The following is a 5,994-nucleotide window of genomic DNA, read 5'->3' on the forward strand; positions in this document are numbered from 1 at the left end:
TTATCACACAATTATTAAGGCGCTGTTTGGCGCCTTAGAAAAGTGTGGGAAAATAGGTTTTTGAGAAAAAAAATATTCTATAGAAAACATTTTTTCTAGTTTTCTGTCCGTTTGGCTTCAAGAAAAATTAGTAAAGTTTTTTTTTCCAAATTTCATAGAAAATTAGTGTTTTCGTCTTTTAAGAAAAACAAAAGCATTAATTTTCCATAAAACCTGAAAAAAGCTTTTCAAAAAAGCTAGTTTTTCTTCGAAGAGGCAGAAAATCGGAAAAGAATTTTTCATGAAAAACTCTTTTGTTGGAAAAAATTCTTCCACACTTTTATAAGGACTAAATAGTCCCTACAAGAATCTTCGAGCATGTGTTAACTTGTATCTTGTTTCTTATCATGGACAGGAAGGATATGTTTTTTTATGGCAGATGTGCTTATTAGCATCTTTGTGATGTTTCTCTATGTACATCTTGTTTTAATGTGTGTGCATGGGAAAATTACCCTATGTTTTAATTTCAAAAGAAAATGATCATTGAAAAGTGGTATGCTGGAACAAACTAATAGACTATGTTCCTTATATTTTTGAGAAAAACCAAATTTTCAGTCTGGTTTTTGCTAAGTGTGATATTTATGGCAACGTATTTTCAGGTAAGGAACTTGCTATGAAATCTAAAAATTTAATTACGTGGCAGAGTTTCACTCAACTTGTTAAGCGTTTATCTGCATAAATTATCGTACACTATGTCATATTGTGCCGCCAAGATATTTAATCTTTTTGAGAATGGAACCATTCAAATACATATATGTAAAGGGCGTGTACTGAATTTATACCAGTGCCCGTATCCATATTGTGAAATGTATGAATTGACGGTAATACTTTTTCTCTTGCTCCAAAACCGAAACTAAAAACGACCAAGGACTCCCTGTGTCACTAGAGAAATTCTAGTATGTAGCGCGTACACCACGTCACCCTTGTCACTGGCCAATAATAGTGCGACGTCTCAGCAGCCAATTAATTTCGGAAGGAAAATGAAACAGCACTAATGCCGTTTGCCCAGGGATTCGAAATTATCGACAATTGATGCTGAGTTTTGGCGGGAGTTTTCAATCTTTCTCTCAGGTTACTCCATAAGAAAGGGGGAAAAAAATCTCCATTGAGATGATCAGACACTCCCTGCTTCCCTGTTGCTTGCTGAGGCCACCATTGATGCCGCCGTCGCCGACCACAACTTCGGCTGCACCGATGACTTTGCGATGCTAGTCTAATTGCTGCTACCGACGTTCTCGCACGACACCCCTCTTGCTCAGTGATGCTTTTCAACTCCAACCACGTCATCCACTTCGATAACCACCAAGATTCCGCCAGCCTTGCCAACTATAATGTGCCCTTGCAAATAGGATTGACTATGAAGTCTATCTCCTTTACAACTATCTTCACTATTGAGGTCAAGGTACAGCAGCATGCTAGCGAAAGCCAGCTCTCCCTGCGCTCCATCTATCGTCAACAAGCATATCTCGTGTTCTTCTACCGTATTATTACTATTATTACTATTATTATTATTATTATTATTATTATTTTGCAATGTACGCTCCAAGTATACCATTAATCTTGTCTCCCCAAAGACTCTTTGATTAAGTGCTTAAAAGAAAATAGTTGTTCTTTTTCTCTATATTTGACATTTTGTTAAAAAGACCAAAGTTATTTTATTATTCTAAATGATTTTTCGCAATCCATCTTATCTTTAGAAATGAATTTATCTCTTAATAATTATATTTGTTAGAAAGATTAATTTATTTTGAAACCTCTGTCACTCGTAATGGAAAGCATTCAAATTGAAAGTATAATATAAGAATTCTAGAAAGAATGCTCTTTTTTTAAATTACAGACAATAGTAGTAGTGGTTAGATTTGAGTTCTATTACGTATGTTCTGTTGTTTAAGAAGGGCACTAGCAATATAGATTTAATTTAAGCTTTGAGATAATTTATAAATAAAAATTTGCATAAGTAGTATGAATAGCCACTAAACTTTCAACCAACTCTCACTTTAGTTCTCAAATTTACGAATTTCATATTTGTCCTCCTTTACTAGTCCTTAGAATAAACCTTATTGTACATAATTAAATAAGGTGCATGCCATTATAAGTTTTCAATTTTGTATAATTGCTTCTGATTCATGCCTATCTAATTTGTTACTACTTTGTATGATGACTACTCTAACAATGAACTTGCATAAAAGTATTTATTCGATGCTTAAATGCATTAACTTTATGCAAGTTGAAGTATGGTTGGTTTTGCTAAAAATTACATGTAGCTTCTAGTTCAAATTTGAATTCTTTAATAAAGGAGCAATCTGAAGACAAGTTAAATGATTTATGTCAAAAGAGCACAAATAACACCATATCATTTTCATTGGAATGTTGATATGAAGTAGCAACCTATTGACTTGCTGCAATGAGTGCAACCAAAACAAGTTGAAAAAAATTGGACAAGACATATTAATGAAGAGGATATAGGCGACTCTCAAAATTCTAACAGTAGCTTGCATGCTCCGTAGCCATATTAATTATCAAACTCATCATGCTATAAGTGATCTACCTACTATGGACAAAGGTACAGTTACCAAGCAATGAGATCGCCAACAAAGTTGCCAACTTATTGCAAAACAAGAAAGAATTAAATAACCGCATTCGAACAAAATGAAGGTAAAATTTTATATACAAAATAGAAGTGACAGCATTATATAGAAGCTTTTTGCAGCAAGTACTTGAAAAGTTTTTACAATGATTTGCCCAAATAACCTATAGACAAGAAAAATTTTGAAATAGTGACAGCATTATATATTTGTATGTTTCGCTCAACATATTAACAAAACTACCACTATTGTCGCTTGCTTAACAATTTCGTCTCCTTCAGTTTCACGTCTTTCCTTTTCTGCCTATCCATACAAATCAAAATAAAAAACTATACATATTTCCAGTTGAATTGCGTTTTATGAGCATTGGTCTTTGATTGAGCTGAGACATTTGTGTGGCAACATGTTGTGGCATATTACTAGAACTAGATCTGAGACTCTGATTTTGATGAGATTGCGATACATGGCTAGTTTCTCTCATTTTCTTCCTTTTAACCTTCTTTTCCAACTGACTTTTGATTCGAGCATTAGTTAATCCTTTCTTTCTCACACATGGAGGATCCAAAACCTGCATATTCTCATCAGAGGAATGTGTATCATTAACAAAACGAATTGCACTATTGCAAACTGATTTTCCTTTTAAATTTTCAGATATATTCAAGCTTCCAAAACTATTTTCAAGCAATTCTAGTGTCTCCAGTGACTTGTCTTTCACAATTTTTGTTCCTTCAACAGTCAATGAGCATTTATCAAAAATAAGAATTTAAGTGCTATGGCACCGGATCGTGCCGGAAACTTGCTGGCACAGTACGACACAGTGCATGCCGAGCCGTGCCGATTCGTGCCGGTCACAAAAAAATTATGTGTGCCGACACATAATAGTATGAAATATTTATTTTCTTTAGCAACATAATATTCTAATTGTTTATCAAATCTTTTCAACTTTATTGAGTATTTACTTACTAATTTAAAGAATAGGAGGTTTTGAGCTGTGCCATTGGCACGGGGCATGTACCATGCAGATATCTTCTTGGCACGATACGACACGGCAGATACGGCCCATACCGATGGACACTTAAATCCTTGATCAAAAACATTATGCCCAATGTAATGCACTGGACCTTTGAAAATTGCGAGGTTCGAGTGTTCGATTTGTGTTCCGAGCTTTTCCACACTTTCTGGAGGGTCGTAGACAGTGTTCCGACCCATGGCTCGCATCCCGAGAATCGAGATTTAAAACTTAGCGCCGAAGTCCCAAAAATGAGAAAATTGGGTTGCTCTCGGGTTTGCCTGATCAGGACTGAGTACCGGTACAGCATTGGACTGGTACCGGTACTAGTGCATTTTTCCTGCGCGGCCGAGGCTCGGGTTTGCACGCACAGTGTTTGGTACCGGTACTCTTGCCCGATGGTACCGGTACGCAATGCAGACTGCAATCTCGCAGTTTTTTAGGGGTGTTTTTGGAATTGTAGCAACACTACAAGTACCCCACGCCTCCTCTCTTGTTTCCTGAGCTTGGACCAACAGGGAACAAGGTGAGAGAGCCCTCAACTTCCCCTCTTTTGATTTCTTTGCTTTTTCTTGGGATTTTTTAGGATTAAACACCTCTTTCGCTTCCTTTTTGCTTCTTGGTGGCTTTTCCACCATGGTTGAAGGCTTGGAGCTTGGAGAAAAGCTTGTCGGAGGAGAGATCTTCAACCCTAGTTGATTTCAAGCCTTATTTGAAGCTTCTAAAGAGGTTAGAAACTTGTTTTTCCCTTTTTATCCATGTTTTGATGGATTTCTTGTGTTGAAACCCTAGAATGAGAAATTAGGGTTTAAATTGGGGATTTTTGATAAGAGACTTTTGGAACTTAATTGATGGGTTTAGAACCTTCATTTAGGTTGGATTTGAAGGACTCTAGCTCACTTTTGGTGATTGGAAGAGATTTTCACCATACAAGGTGAAATTTTGCCCTTTCCTTGGGTTGTTTAATGTTCTCTTCATTGGGTGTTCGTTCCTTGTGTTTAACTCCTTTAGAATTTTCTTTAGGGAGCTAGGAGGCTAGGGGACAACTCCTTTTGCGCAAACGAAGGGTTTGCAAGAGCTCTTGGTGGGTTTGGCCTCACCGAAATGAGATAAATACCACCTATGATGGTTTTACTTGTCGTAAAATGAAACTTCATGCATATTGATGCTAGATAGAATATTTGTGAATTTTAGAATACTTAAAAGGCATATGTCATGTATCATGAGTTTTGGTCTCTATGTAGTAGAGGATTATGTGCATAGTACTTATGTTAGTAAATGATAGTCCCATGATATATTGAAACCATGTTATTGGTAGTTAAATGACAAGCATTTACTTGTTATGAATAATGGACATATGCTAGAGATAGTAGAAAACCTAATGTCATAAAGTGGCATTAGACTTGGTATATATATACATATAGACTTGGAATATATCTTGCCATGAAGTGGTATTGGGCTTAGAATATGCATTGGACATAGTAAGTCATAATGTCATAAAGAGGCATTGGACTTAGTGAATAGTTAAACATTCACATTGAGGCATAGAACTAGACCATGGGTTGCTTGTGATTATTACTATGTTAGAGACATGATGACCGGGTTCTTGAGATGACGACAATACTTGTTTACCATTTGTGCTCATTCGCACATGCTTGTGAGGGTCGCTCCCTATAAGCCGGCACTCCGGAGTTAGCCTACGCGACATATGCTCGCTCGTGCGGTATTGAGAAGCCTACGGGGCCGGATGGGATAGACTCATTCCTAGCATGGGAATGTTGGGGCTACCACGGGCACTTAGGCGGCACAAGCCAGACTACACTTGTGTAGGTCCTAAAATGAGATTTGATATTGACAATAAGTCATAATATGACAAATACTACTAGACTAGTACATAGTAGTTGGATTCTTTGGGTATGCTTGTAGCATAGTATTGGACATTTAGTTGACATTCTCGGACATGTAGTATACTTGAGAGGGTTGCTTATTACATTATAGTATACTTATTGACATGTTTGAAAACACTAATTCATGCATTGAATGTACTTGCTCATGATAGCTAGAAGCATCATTTTTATCATCATGCTTACTTGCGGCATAGTAGTAGTAGTAAATGATAATGTTATACCTATTTGTTGCTTACCTGTATTAATGCTTAATTTCTCTACTTATACTTTTGGGCCTAGTGGTGCACTCTCGCTGAGGTCAGTAATTGCCAACTGAAAACTATTAATTATAGTTCTCGCGCCCCCTGTTGGATGTTTTCTTTCAGAGCCTTCCACTCCAGGAGAGGCTCGGGATCGCGGGAAAGGAATCGCCTCGAGCTAGATAGCGAGGGATTTTACTTTAGGTGGTTTTCTC

The sequence above is a fragment of the Ananas comosus genome, linkage group 9, assembly GCF_001540865.1.
Source record: "Ananas comosus cultivar F153 linkage group 9, ASM154086v1, whole genome shotgun sequence".
In the NCBI taxonomy this organism is placed as follows: domain Eukaryota; kingdom Viridiplantae; phylum Streptophyta; class Magnoliopsida; order Poales; family Bromeliaceae; genus Ananas; species Ananas comosus.